Genomic DNA, 18,753 nt, shown 5'->3' with positions numbered 1-18,753 from the left:
AAGTTTTCAGTATTATTTCCTCAAATTTTCTTATTTTTCCCTTCTCTCTCCTTTTGGATGCCCACGATGAGTACATTGATCCTCTTAATGGTGTCTCATGGGTCTCCTCTGTTCACTTTTCTTGAATCTTTTTTCTTTCTCTTTCTCAAACTTAATAATTTCCATTGTCCTATTTTCAAATTTGCTGAATCCTTCTCTACCTACTTACATTTTTCTTTTAACCCCTCTAGTGAATTTTTAATTTCAGCTGTTGTATTTTCAGTTCCAGAATGTCTTTCTGGTTTCTTTTTAAAGTTTTCCATCTTTTTTTTTTTTAAAGATTTTATTTATTCATTTGACAGAGAGAGATCACAAGTAGGCAGAGAGGCAGGCAGAGAGAGAGGGAAAGAGAGAGAGAGAGGAAAGCAGGCTCTCCGCTCAGCAGAGAGCCCGATGCGGGACTCGATCCCCGGATGCTGGGATCATGACCTGAGCTGAAGGCAGCGGCTTAACCCATTGAGCCACCCAGGCACCCCAAGTTTTCCATCTTTTAATTGATATTTCCATTTTGTACATTCTTCATTTTCTGGACTCTTTCTACATCTTCCTTTAGTTCTTTGAGCATCTTGATGACAATTGTTTTAAAGTCTTCGCCTAGTATATCTGCCATTAGGCCTTTTTCTTCCTTTAGTTCTTTGAGCATCTTGATGACAATTGTTTTAAAGTCTTCGCCTAGTATATCTGCCATTAGGCCTTTTTCAAGGGCAGTTTCTCTTGATTTTTTTTTCCTTTGAATGCACCATACATTTCTGTTTCTTCATATGCCTTATGACTTTTTGTTGAAAAATGGACATTTGAATCTAATAATATTGTTACTCTGGAAATTGAGTTCTCTCCTTCCCTCAGGGTTTGCTTTTTTTTTTTTTTTAAGATTTTATTTATTTATTTGACAAAGAGAGATCACAAGTAGGCAGAGAGTAGGCAGAAAGAAAGCAGGATCCCTCCTGAGCAGAGACCCAATGTGAGACTTGATCCCAGGATCCTGAGATCATGACCTGAGCCAAAGGCAGAGGCCTAACCCTCTGAGCCATCCAGGCACCCCAGGGTTTGCAGGTTTTTAAACAATTATTTTTGTATTTGTTCTTTGGTGTTTTTTGTTTGTTTGTTTGTTTGTTTTATTATTGTAGGCTATCTCTCTGTGGAGGGTCAGCCTGAGGTGTAAATGTAAGATCCTCCCAGTTCTTTTCTGTGCTTTTCTATGGATGTATGTGTCATTTTCTTTTTTCCTATTCATGCAGCTATTTTTTCGTGATTTAGTCCTTAATGTTTGGTTTCCAAAAGGAGAAAAAGAGAAAAATAAAGAGGAATGAAAGACACTGACTTTTAAAACACCCTGAAAGTCACTTCAGCTGGAGGAAGAGGGCATTGTAACAGAAGGGGGTAATACAACAATAATGGCTACCCACTTCTTTGTCTGTATCTCTGTGAACAGAAGCAACAATCAGCAGTTAGAGCACAAATCCCTGATATTTAAAAGATCTTATACCTTTCTGCCCACTCTTGTTCTCACATATTGTGTGCAAGCTGTTCTGTTGTGACAGATTCTACTAGTAAAACTGTTGTCTAAAGATGGGGCAAGAGATTCCAGGTAGTTCTTATTCTGCCATCTTTCCCTATTTCTTTCTTCTTGACTGATATATATGTTTCCACTCCATGGATATGCCATGAATGTTTGATCTATCTTTTATTGGTATTTAGGTTTCAAAGTGGCACCATTGGTTGCTTTCCTAACATCAATTTCCCCCTCTTTCTCTCCTAACATAATCCCAAATCTTTTCAGTTACTTATCTTCTTTACTGCTCTGGAAGAAGATACTGATTAGTCTAAGCCCATTAGAACCTGGCTTTATCCTGGTGACAGGTATTAGTCCAGGAATGTACATATAACCTACACTCATCAATCAGATTGAGAGTTAGGGCTTAGAGACCATGCTTGGAGGTGAGAGGCTACTCTCTGCCCTGTGTCCTTTCTTTCTCTTTTGGGTAGGCATGAGGAAGCATGTGGCCATCTTGCAAGCATGAGAAGAATCAGCTGACCCAAGAAATGGCAGAGCTGAGGAAAGACCCTGATTCTCTCTCTCTCTTTTTTTTTGGTAAGACCCTGATTCTTGATGACATTTTTGAGTTACTCCTCATACCACCTCTCACCTCTGGATTTGCTTCTCACCTCTGGATTTGCAATTATGTAAGAAACCAACTTTCCTATTTTCTTAAATTAGTGGAATTAAAGCTTCTGAAACTTATGTATCCTAACTGATACAGGGTTGTTAGGAGGATTTAATCAATTCATACGTGTAAAGTACTTAGAATGGTGTTTAGCACATGGCATGCACTATATCAATGTCTGTTGAATAAGTAAATAAAATAGGGATTTTTCTGTTGTCTTCAATTACAAGTAATAATACCATGAACCTCCAGAATAAATGTAGATTGAATGACTAAAAAAAAAAAAAAAGCTGGGTCAAAGGGTACGCATATTTTAAATAGAATGGGTATTGACAAACTGCACTCCAAAAACTTGCTGAATTTGCACGTCCACCAACAGTGATTAAGAAAGCTTATTTTCCTACCCTTCCACCAACAAGTCATATTATCAAGACTTTTAATCTTTGCTAATATGATAGATTAAAAGCGGCATGTTATTATTTTATGTTTGAATTTCCTTTGTTGTTGAGGATATGCCTTTTTCATGTGCATTTGCAATCTGTATTTCCTTTTTAAAACCTTAGAAATTCTAGTTTCAAATAATTAGAACTAACCTATTTTCCACAGATTGATGACATACAAATTAAAAATTCTACATGTTAAAAGAAAATAAAACATCATCACTAAATACAGAAAGTAAAAAGCATCTCTAAACACACATTAAAATAGATACTATAAATATTTCTTTCAAAGCAATAAAAAAGATATAGTCAGCTTTAAATAGGCAGAGAACAGGGGCACCTGGGTGGCTCAGTGGGTTAAGCCTCTGCCTTTGGCTCGGGTCATGATCTTGGGGTCCTAGGGTTGAACCCCGCATCAGGCTCTCTGCTCAATGGGGAGCCTGCTTCCCCCTCTCTCTCTCCCTGCCTCTCTGCCTACTTGTGATCTCTACCTGTCAAATAAATAAATAAAATTTAAAAAATAACAAAAAAAATAAAACAGGCAAAGAACAGACAAAGAATTTAAATAAGCAAATACTATATGGTGTGCTAGAACTCACTACAAAGTAAAAATTAGATAACGTCATTCAGCTATTGCATTGACAAGGATTTTTTTTTTCTTATAATAATTCTTAATGCTGCAAGGTTCAGGGACGCAGAAACTCTCATACTCATTGGTAGAGCATGAACTGGTCCACTCTTAGGTAATATTTAAATTGTCTTTAACATGCGTATAACCTGAAGATTTTTAGGGAAGTAAAACCACTCTTGTGATCCATAAAAGTGGATACATGTCATTATACATTTGTCTAAACTCACTGAATGTCCAACACCAAGAGTAAATGTTTTTTTTTTTTAAAGATTTAATTTATTTATTTGACAGAGAGAAATCACAAGTAGTCGGAGAGGCAGGCAGAGAGAGAGAGAGGGAAGCAGGCTCCCTGCTGAGCAGAGAGCCCGATGTGGGACTCGATCCCAGGACCCTGAGAACATGACCTGAGCCGAAGGCAGTGGCTTAACCCACTGAGCCACCCAGGTGCCCCACCAAGAGTAAATGTTAATGTAAGCCATGGACTTTGGTGATAATGATGTGTCAGTGTTGGTTCAGCATTTGTAACAAATTTTCCACTCTGATGCCAGGATATTGATAATGGGGAAGGTGGTGCATTTGCAGGGGGCAGGGGGGAATACGGGAAATCTGTACCTTCATCTCAAGTTGCTGTGATCCTAAATCTGCCCTAAAATTATTGTTTTAATAAGAAATTTTTTATAATGTATATAACATGTTCCCTAATACAATCATTCTACTTCTGGAAATTTATTCTAGGTCATCAGAGATGCAAAAAATAATTTACATATGCAGATGACTCATTGCACCATTACTTAGAACTGGAAAAGTACACCCCCAATGTTCAGTAATCTGGGAATGTTAGGTAAGTGTTGGTCTAGCTATATGATGGAATACTGTGTAGACATTAGAAATCATGAGCTATCATAAAACATTAAATCATAAAGAAAGTTGCTCATGATATGTTAAGGAAAAAAGATTACAAGGCAGTATTGGCAATATGATCTCAATTTTGTGTGTATGGGAAGGAGTATGCATGTGGTGTGGAGGCCACAAACACCCACAGAGAAAAAGATTGGAAGTATGCACAAGAAATGTTAACCATGGCTATCTCTAGTTATACAGTTGCAATGATCTGTGTTTCCTTTTGTACTCTTCTATATTGTTCACATTTTATTTTATAATTAGCATGTAGTACATCTTTTCCCCGAAATAATAAAGCTATCCAAATTATTTTCTATTTATTAGTAATTTTTTATAAAACTTAGGATATACTAGTTTGCAACAAGCCAAAACAAGGCTAGAAAAATGTCATGCTGCTGAAGTTGGATATTAATTTTTTAAAAAGACATCTCAATTATTTGCATTAAAAGTACACTCCATACTGGCTTCTGCTATAAATCCTCATTTTGGAGATAGACACTATGCATTATTCTGATGGACTTAACACAGCTGAGGTTATTTTTAAATAGAAGAATAGTAGCAGCACTTAGTAGAGTCCAGACCAAAAATATATCTCCATTTTAAAGTTTTATTTTTCACAGCCACAAATAGTTAGTTGAGACTTATAATAAGAAGATTTTCCTGAGCTGGAAGCTACTGGGTTGTTTTTCAGAAACATGTAATTTGAAAATTAAAACGATCTTGTTCATTTTACTTTTGGTGGCAGTTGCGGAAATTAAATTGTTTAAGAGGAAAGTGTGTGAGTAAGCACCATGTCTTCTTTTTAATCCTATTGTAGTTTCTAAATTTACTTCTAATATACAAAGGAGCTGGAAATTAGCCTGATACTCAATGGGGCAGAAAACTTACTTATCTTGATGAAAAGAATAAAGATGCTGGGGAAGCTGCCTGATTTTACATTAAAAAATGACAGTAAGTTGCTCCGTGTACAAATTACCTAATTTGGACCTGTGCTCACTGCTGTTTGGGTTGACCCTTTTTAGTCAGGCTTTCCACTTTTCCTTGCATGTGGGCAAACTTGCCATTAGCCTACGTTTGGTGCTTCCTGAAAAATTATTGAGGCCCGAGTAGCCTTCCATAATTCTCTCCTTCAGAAATGATTATGTCTTCGATCATTATCTGTTTCCTTATGCTTCACTAACACACTCCACCATGGAACCACCTGTCAAACCTTTTTAAGTCATAGCTTCAGTTTCCAGTGGTTCTAACAAAAAGAGTCTTTCCGGGACACCTGGGTGGCTCAGTTGGTTGAGCGGCTGCCTTCAGCTCAGGTCATGATCCCAGCATCCTGGGATCGAGTCCCACATCGGGCTCCTTGCTCCGCAGGGAGCCTGCTTCTCCCTCTGACTCTGCCTGCCGCTCTGTCTGCCTGTGCTTGCTCTCGCTCACTCTCTCTCTGACAAATAAATAAAATATTAAAAAAAAAAGAGTTTTTCCTTAAAAACCCTTTTCCTTGCCGTTTGGGGATTCTCTAGATTTAACTGGGTCACCATTTTCACCAATAAGGTAATGTCATGGTTGTGTTTATGTTTTTAGCGAATAGTTACGGTCTTTGTTGCTACTTTGCAACTAGAAAGAAAAGGTGAGTTGTTTATGTTTTAAAAGATTCTCTATTGCTTAGTCCAGTTTCTTTCAGAAATGCTGAAAAAACTGAAACAATCTCCCTGAACACTTAAGAGGTGGGGGTGGATGGGTGGAGGGGGGTTGGGGGTGGTTCCTCAGGGTTTAGGCATAACCGAATCATCTTCTCTTTTCTTCCCACACCTTCTTTCCAGAGGATCACAGAAGTTCCCTGGACAACAAGGACCATTTTTACACCACTGTGTTCCAAATGCATGTCTTTTCCCTAGACTTCTCCTCTGAGAGAGAGACTGAAGGTCCAGCTGCCAACTTCCCCGGACAGGCCCCAATCCTATGCGGCCGTGTTGGAAGGAAGGCTGTGTAGGGCTGGGGCTCACTGTTCTTTACACACAAGGTGCTTCCTGGGAGTTGGGGAGGCAACGGAGAAGATTTTATTTACTCTTTTCATTTCACGGAGGAGGAATCTGAGACCAGAAAGGATTCAGGATTATGTCTGCTTGACATTTTCAGAGAAATTCCAGTTACATTTGTCTGAAACACTGCAAAATTAACATGTCTATAAAATCTCTGATTTCCCTTCCGAAAGGAGCTCCCCCCTCCCTACCTTTTCCTACGACAGTAAATGGCTCCAAGATTCTCCCAATGACTTGAGCTGGAAACTACGAATCCTGCTGGATTCCTCACTTTCATTACTCATCCATCTGCCAGTCCTGTGGGGTCTCCTGGGCAAGCAGCTTGTGTTTGTCCATTTCTCTCTCTGGCCACCATCCATCCCTACCTTGTCCAGCCACTGTCATCCCCCCACATCACCACAAAAGCTTCCTTTCATTCTTGCCTGATTCCAACCCATTTGCCAAAAAGCCACAAAGTGACCGTGTTAAAAGGCAACTCAGAACAATGACATCTCGAAGGCTCAGAGCACAAAGGTGATGGTGAGTGAAGAAGAGGGGGGCCCCGGAGGGGGTTGCTGGTGGGCGGGCTGTCGATGCTGCTGGTGTGCAGGGTTGCAGCAGGCCAGGGGGCCGGGGGGGACAGGTGTGCATGGCTTTGCTAGCTTTCCTGTGTCTGAAGCCATATGGTGCCAGAGAACACTGGGGCAATCAGTGTTTCTTTCTCCGCTGCGGGCACCCATGTCTGGCGCTGTTGATCATCATGCCTGCCTAGGATTCAGTCACCACCATGTCACCAGCTACTTACAAGAACCTAGACAGAACCCTGAGCCTCTGAAAGGGCTGGATGAAAGATGACGGAGGTTCCCTCCAGCTCTATCTGCAGTCAACCTGTGATCCAGGTAGGGCTGGGGCTCACTGTTCTTTACACACAAGGTGCTTCCCGGCAGCCAGAACAGTTATGAATTGATGTCTTAATTTGGCTGTGGTCCTGGATGGCTTATTGCATACTTTTTTTTTTTTTTTGAGATTTATTTATTTATTAGAGAGAGAGCACAAGAGGAGGGACAGAGGGAGAGGGAGAAAAGGACTCAAGCAGACTCCCCGCTAAGCATGGAGCCCAACACGGGGCTTGATCTCAGCACCATGAAATTAGGACCTAAACTGAAATCAAGAGCAGCCTGCTTAACTGGACTGTGCCACCCAGGCACCCCGCCCATTGCATACTTTTAAAGTAACAGTTTTTCTTGGACACACTCTCATCTTCCTTCTTTACTGCTCTTTTCCCTCCGGCCAGGTTCAGGGATCCTGGGGTGTTCAGGCTGCCACTTCGCCATCAAGGACTTCCCTGATTTCTGACACTGCACCCTGTGCCCTACACGGGCAAGAACTAATGCTGTACCCTTCTCCTCTCCCCCTGTTTCCATTAAACCTCTGACTCTTTGTCATGAAAAGGACCTGACTCTCCCATTTTACGTAGAGACTACAAACCAACTGACAACAACCCCTGCCCCTCTCCCCACAGTGGAATCTACAAGGAAAAGTACATCAGGAGGCAGGTGACCAAGCTTCAGGATGGGAGAACAGAAGGGAAAATGCTAACGGACTTGGCAGCCTCGAGGAAACAGACAATGGCATCAGGAGCTGGTGATGTGTGACAGCGTCTGACTCAAAAAACGGAACAGAGCAAAAACAAAATGAGGAAAGTCTCAGGAATTGTAAGGGCCAGAGACTTTGGAAAATAGAGGTACAGGTGGAATGGACAGCAGAGCTGTCTGAAGATCTGTTTAGGGAACACTAAGCCCCACATACCCTCCGGGCTCCATGCTGCTGAGGGACTCCCTCTCCCCAGCCACAGCAGAAGAGCGAAGTTCGACTTGCAGCGAATCTAGACCAGGCGGTATCTGGCCTTCTGGACAACAGGCATAGCTGAACTCAGAGCTATAGCATGGAGAAAAGGGGGGTTAGAGGAAAGAATACATACTGATTAATAAAAACTAGGCTCCCTTCCCTTACATGACTCCAGGGGTGTTCACAGCCGGACTCACACTTCCCAGTTCCCTCGGAGGAGAACCTAACCGTACCAAGAAAAAAGACCCGTCGATACCGGCCACAGGGGGGTGGGGAGGCTCAAATGCCGTGGCCAGCCCAACGCATTGTACAGCGAAGCCCAGTGGTCAAAAAATAACTCCCCTCCCCGCCACAGAGCTCCTGATGAACTTTTTGAGTGTCTTGCCCCTAAAGAAGGCAGCCGAAGATCACCAGACCCCCTCAACATGAACGACACAAACGAAAACAAAGGAATAAGGAAGTCAGAGGAAACAGTGACCACACAGAAAACAGAGTAAAATTAAAAAAAAAATTATAGTTTCACAAAGCAAGAACAGTGAGTCCACCCCCCCCCAAGCAGGAGATATTAAAACTCTGATAGAAGAAATGAAAAATTGAACAGAGGATCTGGAGTGATAAAATGAGAAGTCTTCTAGAATGTAGAATAACAACAAAGGAAGCAATATAGGAAGAAAATGATGAGAAAATTGAACGATCATTTTAGGAGATACAGCAAGCAAATACTAGGTATTCCAGAAAGGTAGGATAGCGAAAACGGGGGACGGTGGCAGCGGGGGGTGGGGGGATGATCACACAAGTGTTTCAAGACTTATCAGAATTGAAAGATAAGTGTGTCCAGTTTGAAAGGGCTCATTGAATATTCAGCTCATTGTAGGGAACAAAGGTCCACCTGAAGGCACATGAGCATAACCTTTCAGAACATTAGGAAAAAGAATTGAGTCTTAAATTTTCCAAATTTAAAAAAAAAAAAACAGGTAATAGAAAAAGGATCAGGAATCGGAATGGCAAGAGACTTCCCAATAGCAACAATGGATATTAGAAAAACAGTGGAATAATGCTTTTAAAATGTGGAGGGAAAATAAATCTCAACCTTGAATTCTATTATCTAGTCAGATTATTAATCAAGAATAAGGGTGGGGGAGAGAGATTCAAGATGTGCAAGGTTTCAATTTTCCCAGGAAGCTACTGGAAGACATCCTTCACCAAAATAAGGGTGTGAGCCGGAAGAAGGAAGCACGGGGCCCAGGCACAGAGAGGCAGGTGACGGGGGCACCCAGTTTAAAGTAAGACAAGGGGGGCTTCAAGAGGGAGGTCTTACAATAAAGGATGAAATTGATAGGATGGCCTGATGTATTTGAACATCGTGAGAGGAGATTACATAAATGATAGAGAGTTTGAGGATAAATTAACAAGGGAAACTCAGACAAAAACCACAACAAAATAAGTTGCAAAAGAGAAATTTAGCCAGTGTACACATCTGAATCATTATATTCAATTATCATAAGAATGAAAGCCTTAGTGTGTGCATGTGTGTGTTTATATGTGTGTCTATGTGGGTTGGGGTAAACAAGAGTTGTATCTTCATCTTCTATAACAGAAACCAGTAAGGCCTATCTAAATTGAAAAAGAAAAATCAAGGGGCGCCTGGCGGGTTCAGTGGGTTAGAGCCTCTGCCTTCGGCTCAGGTCATGATCCCAGGGTCCTGGGATCAAGTACCGCATCGGGCTCTCTGCTCGGTGGGGAGCCTGTTTACCCCCCACCCCCTGCCTGCCTCTCTGACTACTTGTGATCTCTGTCTGTCAAATAAATAAAATCTTTAAAAAAAAAGAAGAAAAGAAAAATAAAGAAATCTCAGTACTCACAATTTATTTAGAAATATAGAAGGACCAAAGAAAAAGCTAAAAGAGGTTGCCTTCTAAGCAGTCAGAGAAGGTTGGAGAAGGGGACTTCTCCATTTTTGTTACAAAACCGACTTTTTAAGTGTGCTTGTATACATAAAACTTTGCTTGGAGGGGAGGGAGAAAAGAAAGGAGGGAGGAGCAAAGGACCTGATAAATTACTTCATATCAAGAGAATTATGATCCATAAGAGTTTAAAGCATCACCGTTCTCAAGAGCATGTGCATTTTAAAGGTGACAAGAAAATTCATTTACACTTTAACCCAAAGAAGTGAATCAGGTGACATAATGGGTAACTGGGGGATCCGTGTGAGAACCACATAATCTGAGATTCCCTGACACCTTGCAAATCACAAGTGGAAATGGCAGGAACATGGATAGCTAGATTAAAGAAGGGAAGTTACTCCAGAAGCCCAGAGAACTTTGCAGTAAATATTGCCTTGTTCCTCTCCTGATCTTGAGAGCCTGACACAGAGCAGGTGAGGGGGAAATGGAGCCCAGCCAGAGCTTGGGGAGCTCAGGGAAGTACCAGGACTCACCAGAAAAGAGAACTGGCGTGCAAGACAGGAATAAAGTTGGAAACTATGTCTGTTTGCTTGTGTGTGTGTGTGTGTGTTTGTGTGTGTATGTGTGTGTGAACTTAGGAGCTGACACCAAACTTTCTAGGTGCAAGTGGAGAGATCCTGAGTCCTTTCCAACATCATGCATCCTGTGCGAGGGGTGCGGAAAAGTCAATGTGTACAGACTTTTGCACAAAGATGTTGCAGTGTTATTTATAATGTCAAGGAATAAGAAATAATTCTGGTTTACATAGTTTGTGGGTTTTTTTGTATTCTTAGTAACAATGTAAATGTATGTCTGTGCATAACTGTCTGCGTTGAGCTGTTATTAAAATGATGCTAATGAAGAATTTGGTAAATAGAGACACTATGTTACAATGTTAATGGGGAAATGAAACAGTGTATTATTATTACAAGGCTTGTTTTAAAAATGTGTAAGAGGACAAAAAGAACCTGAAAGCAATACAATGAAATATTAACAGCAAAAGGAATATAAGTAATTTCTTTTCCTTTTTTAAATGCTCTTTTTCAAGTTTATATAATGAAAATGTACTGCTTTTTAGTGGGAAGGGTTAATAAATGCTTGCCTGGCAAAGCTCCTGAGGTTCCAATAGGTTTCTTTATTGGAATCAGGTAACATACACCTCCTTCAAAGATATCCCAAGATTTTCAGTCCCTTCTAATATATTTAGCTTTCATTTCTAAACACCTATTGAATTTTGAAAAGTTAATAAAAAATTCAATCATCATAATATCTTCCTATCTACAGAGTTATTGTGGATCTCAAGTTATTCTTCATATTCTCTGCTAGACGTCTCAAGCTTATTCCAAGTGGATCAAGAAGTTACTATAGGGGAGCCTGAGTGCCTCAGTTAAGCATCTGCCTTCAGCTCAGGTCATGATTCCGGCATCCTGGGATTGAACTCTGCATCGGATTCCCTGCTGAGAGGGGAGTCTGCTTCTCCCTCTCTTCCTTGCTCATGCTCATGCTCTCTCTCTCTCTCTCTTTCTCTCAAATAAATAATAAAAATAAAAAAAGAAGTTACTATACTGTTTTTTTAAAAGATATTATTTATTATTTGACAGACAGAGATCACAAGTAGGCAGAGAGGAAGCGGGGGTGGGGGGGAAGCAGGCTCCCTGCTGAGCAGAGAGCCCCATGTGGGGCTCAATCCCAGGACTCTGGGATCATGACTGGAGCCAAAGGCAGAGGCTTTAACTCACTGAGCCACCCAGGTGCCCCTACACTGTTCTTTTTAGATGATTTGCTAAAGATTTTTATGAGCTTTTCCCACTGGCTCCGTAGTGGTCATAATTAACAAACCCAGCTGTCATTCAAACCTGAATACATCAAACCCAAAGGGCACAGATCGTGTTCGCAGACAGTGCTGTGCATGTCTCCCTGAAAGCGAGATAATGCCAGGCAAGAGGGAGGCCTATACATATTGCATTCCAAAGCACGACATTGACCTACACTGTTTGACAGAAACATTAAAACACAGAGAGATCTGACACGTTCTACTGAAATTTCTTCTCCCGAGGGTAGCCAGGCTTCAGGCCTTGAGAATTGTTGAAAAATTCTGAAATGTCTCCTATTTATTGTTACTGTTTCCTTGTCACACAGAACAGACTACACGGCTTTTTCTCCTGGCCTCACCAGAAATTCTCTGTGCGGGGATGGGGAGAGATAACCTGTTACTCTCAAGGCTTGACAGATCTCCCAGAGCTCAAGTTCTTGTCCTCCTCTTTACCTGCTCTTTCCAGATTATTCACATTCTCCTACTCAGAAGGGTTCTACAAGCGCTTAAGGGGTGTTATGTGAAAGAATGGATTTCACTGATGAAAAACAAGGATTTGTCCAAGCCGCATCTCAGCTGTGCCCTTATCGAGAAACGTTCCCTGCCGTGCAACAGATCCCGCGCAGAACCACAAGATGGCGCTGTAGTTACAGCAACGGTTTTGCTAAAGCCCGAAACACTGGTCCCTATTAGGGAATCTTCCGCAAGAGGCAAGCACTCGCCAGGCCTCTGCGGGGCGCTGTGGAGAGGGATGCTCGCTGCTCTGCATCCTGGGTCAGTTCTAAAGGGGTGGTGCTTTTTTTTTTTTTTTTTTAAATCTTTTATGATTTCTTAATTTGTTCCTAAGAACTTGAATGTGTCCAACAGGATCCCGACGCTCTATAAAAGCCCATCGGGTACAGCTTTTGTACACGACTCATCCGGGCGCCATATTTTTCTTAAAAATATTGTTTAAATGGGGGAAAAACATAAGCTGTACTTAAAACAATCTTCGAACAAAGCTCACTTGGAACGATCTTTGTCCTACAATCCCCCAAAAGACATTTCTCACTGCAATTTTTCAAAATGAGTCGGTTTCTGATATAAATAAGCAAGAAGAACACTGTTCTTCTGGCCCGATTCTGCTGCAAAGCACTTAAGCCAAGGTCTCAAGGGCACAGGCAATTTCCGGGGGCTCAGAGAGCTCTCCATTTTCGCTATGGAAAATAGTGTTTTCCAGAGAAATCTAAGTGCGGAGCGAGGTAATAGAAGAGTCGCGTTTGTGTGGACTGTTCTTGGCAAAACGACCTTCTCCCTCAGTGGCCATAATGAGGTCTGACACATGTTCATTTGGTCCAGAAGAGGTAGGTGAACATGAAGCATGAACCCAGGGGCCTTCCAGATGGGGCAGATGGGTGGTCATCTCTTCAAGTGGGGGTGACATGAGAGCTTCTGCCAGCTTGGGGCCAGAGGCCAGGTCAGCATTTCCCTGCTCCCCAGGCTATTTCTGAGGAATTATCTACACACCCCATTCAAAAAAAATCTCTGCTCACAGTATCTGTCCTTTAACGTTCTTTTCTCTTGCCTATGCCTCTTGTGTCCTGAGGCTCCTACGTACGCTCTATCAAAAGCCCTAACTCACTTGAGTGAGCTCACTGTCATCCCCCAGTGATTGTCCAGCTCCCCAGTCTCCCTATGTCCTAAACACCAGTGACCCAAGTCTTGATTCCATGTCAGCTACCCACATCTGGGACCTTTCTAACCATTGCCAGGTGACTCCGATTCTAATGATCTTAAACTCCATTCTTTCTTCCTAGATCCTCTAAGCCAATGGTTGGCAAACTTTAGGGTCCTTTAGAATCTCCCAGAGGAAGACTTGAAACCCAGCTGGCTGGGCCCCAACCCCCAAGGTTCTGCTTCAGCAGGTTTGGGGTGGAGTTCATGAATATGCATTTCTGAGAAATAACCAGGTGATGCTGATTGTCCTGATGCTGCCCTGCCGGGCCACACCTGAAAAGCCCTGCTCTGAGGGCTCTCGGCCCCGACTGCATATTGGAATCACCTGGGGAGCTCTGTAAGCCCCCTAGGCTAATTAAACTAGAATCTTGTGTTTTTAAAATCTCTCCATCTCATTCCTAGGTGACGTCAGGATGGAGATGGACTGCTCTGAGCATCTCGACCCCACGTCTGTTTCCTGAGTGCTTGCCTTGCCCAGCAAAATTGCAGCCCTAGATCAGTTCCACCTTCTGCTGTTTCCACTTCTAAACCAGGGGCTGCTGAGCACACGCATTCCCGCGGATTCGGTCCATTACAAGTGTAGAGTTTCCAGTCTCCATTGGGTACTCAAGGCTGCTCAGCAGTCCTTTGATGGGTCCCCTGTCAGCTCTCTCTCCCAAGCTCCACAACAGCACTTTCTTCTCCAGGCTCCTCAAGCCCTCCGCCTCAGCTGCTCGCGTCCACCAGGCAGCGGAAGCTCGGAGCCTCCGTTGTCCCATCTGTCAAAAGGCAGTAATATCTGCCTGGTGGAGGATGTTCTCGGGATTAGAGACAGTGGCACGGTGCCAGGCATACAAGGAACCCACCAATGATAGACTTATTGTCCGGTTATGGTGGTTGATGCTTCCTCTTAGAAGATGGTCCCATCACCACCTCTGTAAAATGGCCACAGACCCTTCAGTTTCCTGCCTGCCTACTTCCAAATTTTATTGTCTCAGTGTCGTCATCTCCTCTTGTCCTTCCTGCCTAGGTCAATTAAATAAAAAAATTTAGCCTTGGGAAAGATCCAGAAGTGGAAAAGGGCCTCTCTGCCTTTGTCTCCACCTCCTCACTCACTCGCACCCAGTGGGTGAGTTAGGGAGAAGGCGTGAGTCCACAGTCCATGCCCATTTCTTTCTCTCTCTGGAGTGGCCATTGCTGGGAAGATATATCTCCTCCTTGGCCACACAGAGGAAACAGCTCTCTCTGGCCCAGGATGCTGTGTTCTGCCACTTGTCCTGTGTCCTGTGATGGAAGAATGACATAGGGCCTCTTGAGTGTCCTGGGAGGGTGGAGAGCCCGGTGGAAGGAAAGGCCTGGCCCCAAGAGAAACCAAGCTCTCGTAGCCTATTTTCACCTAGACACATAGGATTTAAGAAGCCACATGCCTCACTCCTACCAGTAACCACCTCTGAGGGTTTCTTACACGTGACCAAGTCTTGAACTCCGTTGGCTCACCTTTTCAATCACCCATACTCAATAAAAGCATAACACACTGTTTCTAACTCCTTAGCATCAGGAGGACATTGATGGTGATCTTGGCTTCCTTCTTTGGTTATCAGTGCCAACCTTGCCATTAAGGAAAGGAAGATGGCAGGTGAGAGTGTATGGAGAAAAGGGACTTCAGTGAATAGCAAAAGGTTGCAAGAAAATGAAAGGGGATGGGGAGTTTAGACAGAAATTCTACTTTGCCTTGGGGGTTGCAATTAGCCCCAGGTGAGCTGGTGTGGTTGACTAGAGCCAAGTGCCTTGACCCAGAATTGGATCCCCCATTAGTAGGTGTGTCCCATGAGAAGACCCTGGGATATCACAGGGCTTGGCTATCATTAACAGTGTTCATCAACAGTAAACTTACTATCTAGGCTCATGGATCAATCCAGAGAGGCATTCACTATTCACCTATGTATTCATTTATTCATCAACATTCTTGAGTAGCACATCAGAGGAACCATCTAGAGAAACATCACGTCAAATCAAATCGAAACTCATCGGCTATTCTGAATAAATCCAGATATATTCTTTCCTGGAGCCTTTAGTTTTTCTCCCCTGTTGCTATGGCTCTTGCCCTCAAAAGACTCAACCTGGTTTTCCAAGATGATGACAGTGGGGTTGAAGATGCAAATTATCAAAACTAGGTTACTCTAGCTGACTAACTTGCATATTTGAAGATATAATATCACTGCCTCCAGTCTCTGATTAGCTTAATGAATCCAGTCTTCTGATGACTCGGAAGGAAATGTATTCCTAAGTACAAAGGATGGTCAGGTTTTCATTACTTTCTGGAAACGGGTGGGGGGGGCTCCCCATTGAGGAAGGCTACATCTGCTGAAGAATTCACCAAAGAAGAAAAGGGGGTCTAAAAGTTTTAAATGGCCTGATACCATTTTTGTCACCCAGAGTGTTAGAAAAAAATTCAATATATAGCCTCATCTTCAAAATACATGCCTCCAAATTTACCAGCTCATTCCTGCTCCTTCTTAGAAGGGTCCCTGACCCAGCAAGTAACTGGCCCTGGCCTCTTTCTCTCCTACTTATTCCACCGCTGAAATAGAGCCATCTGGACGTATTTGAACAAACCCGAAGTACAAATACCATTTATCCTAAAATGAAGGCCAGTTTCTTAATTTTCTATATAGAGGACTGTGCAGTTTTTTTTTTTATTAGTAAAAAGGTCATTTTTAACACAAAACACTGAATAAAAAAATTTCCTGGGGCACCTGGGCGATTCAGTCAGGTAAGTGTCTGCCTTGGACTCAGGTCGTGATCCTGGAGTCCTGGGATCAAGTCGCATATCTGGCTCCCTGCTCAGCGGTGGAGTCCCCTCTGCCTCTGCCCCTCCCCCGACTCATACTCCCTCTCTCTCTGTCTCTCTCTCTCAAATAAATAAATAAAATCTTCTTTTTTAATTTATAAAGATTATTCTTTTATTTATTTGAGACGGAGAGAGAGAATAAGAGAGAGAGAGAGTGTGCACAAGATGGGGGAGGGTCAGAGGGAGAAGCAGACCCCCCGCCGAGCAGGGATCCTGATGCAGGACTCCATCCTGGGACTCCAGGATCATGACCTGAGCTGAAGGCAGTCACTTAACCCATTGAACCACCCAGGAGCCCAGTAAATAAAACCTGTTTTAAAAATTTCCTGGTATCCCAAAGCAGACCAGACACAATAACTCTGCTTAGGGACATGAATGTCCCCTTCAAGACTTTTACAATTAGCTCCTCCATCTTGTCACCCAGCAGCACCTGACGGAACAGTGGGGGTTTCTGTGCTGGGAAAGCTGCATCAGAGAGGCTGACCCCTGGGAGGCAAAGGGAGGAGAGGGGCATGGACACAGTGTGTCAGAAGAGGGCATCAGCTGAGGAGAGACCAGCCCAAGTTTTTATAAAAGGGCACATTATAGTTGATCCGTCAGAGAATCAGTGGTCGCTGAGCTTCCTAAGACTTCAAAGCAGGCAGTGACTCATTTGGTCCTTCAGTTCTGCTGCTGAGAACTCTCCAGCTGCCAGTCTTGGTCATGGGAAGTACCCACGTGGTCTCTTCGGAGATGGGGAGACTTCCCAAGCTTGGCCAGTCCTGGGAGATGGCACAGATCCACTGGAATAGTGGTATTTTTCCATCTGGGGAGAACAGGGTGCTGGAAAATCACGTGGGAGAGGGTGGGCCCCTTCATGCACAGAGACTAACGGGTTTCCCTTAGTAACGTGCTGGCCACAGGACTACATGTTTACATGCATTTTCTCACTTCATCCCCGCCCCCCCCCCAGCAAACCGGTGGAGGCAGCGTCATTACCTAGATTCACGGAGAAGCTAAGTGGCTGAATCAGGGTTGTGCTGCAAACTGGTCCATAGAAATACACCACAGAGTCAGATAACCCTGGTGCCCAGCTTCTGCGGGTTTCCACGCACAATATACTCTTTCTGGCCACTTTCAAGGTACCCTTCACCACCAGCTCACAGAATTCATGCATATTTAACTGACAGCTCTCCCAAGCTGACAGAGCTGGGTCCAGCATCATTCTCCCCGGACCGCCCCCCATCCCGTGCTGTCCTTTACATACGTAAACATGGGGTCAGTGAGGGTGAGGCCAGTACTTGGAGTAGTTCCTCACTGGATGTAGGAGAGAAGAATTAATGAATCACTAATTCATACAACAAACATTTATTGTTTCTGCAGGTTCACCTGAGAACCAAGGCCAACAGGATTTTATTTCTGGTAAAAGGATTTTGTCTCATGCCAGAGTGATAGATTTCAGGGCCTCGCGGAGGGGACCCCATGGCCAGCTATGTGGCAAGCAGCCACTGAGCATGGGGAACAGAGGAGACCCACTAAGAAGCCCTTACTCCGTGCTCCGTGCCTTTATTACCCGCCACCTTGCCGACCGTGTGTTCTTTTCCTCGTCATCTTGTTAGTGTCATCCTCCAAGCATCGACGGCTTAGACCTCTGTCTGATCCTAAGTTCCTCAACAGGACTCAGACAGTCAAGCCACTGAGTCCCAGCTCAGCATCTAGCAGAAAGCATGGGCTCAAAAACCAGTTATGGCCCCCATCAAACTAAGTATACTCATTTCGATCAGTGCATTTCCAGACACTAAGGTTTTGTGCAGGGCTCAATTTTTCAGCTAAGAAGCATCATGCACAGAAAAACCTGTCTCTGCCTTGATTAGAGGCAGGTCACGGTGTGCTGTAACAACGACCATAAGAGAGATGGGGTTGAAGTGACCTGACCAGTGTTGGCAAGTCCTGTGTCCAGCCTGGCTTCTGGAACTCAGAAATCCTTCCCTGGGAGCTACCCAGCAGAACAACAGTCAGTCCCCAGATCAGAGTCAAAATACAGCCATCCCCCCTTGTCTGCAGGGTGGAGGGGGCAACTCCAAGACTCCCAATGGATGCCCGAAACTGCAGAGTGTACAGATCCCCTTTATACCAGGTTTTTTCCTAGACATATGTTTCTGTGATGAAGTTTACTTTATAAATTAGGTGCAGTAAGACATTGACAATGATAATAATAACAGAACAATTACAGCCATACATTATAATAAAAGTTGCGTGAATTGTGGTCTCTCTTTCTTTTTTTCCTTTAAAGATTTTATTTATTTGACAGAGATCACAAGTAGGCAGAGAGGCAGACAGAGAGAGGAAGGGAAGCAGGCTCCCGACTGAGCAGAGAGCCCAATGCGGGGCTCGATCCCATGACTCTGGGATCATGACCTGAGCCAAAGGCAGAGAC

Source organism: Neovison vison, chromosome 3, assembly GCF_020171115.1.
Source record: "Neovison vison isolate M4711 chromosome 3, ASM_NN_V1, whole genome shotgun sequence".
NCBI lineage: Eukaryota > Metazoa > Chordata > Mammalia > Carnivora > Mustelidae > Neogale > Neogale vison.
Note: the sequence above shows the minus strand (reverse complement) of the source record.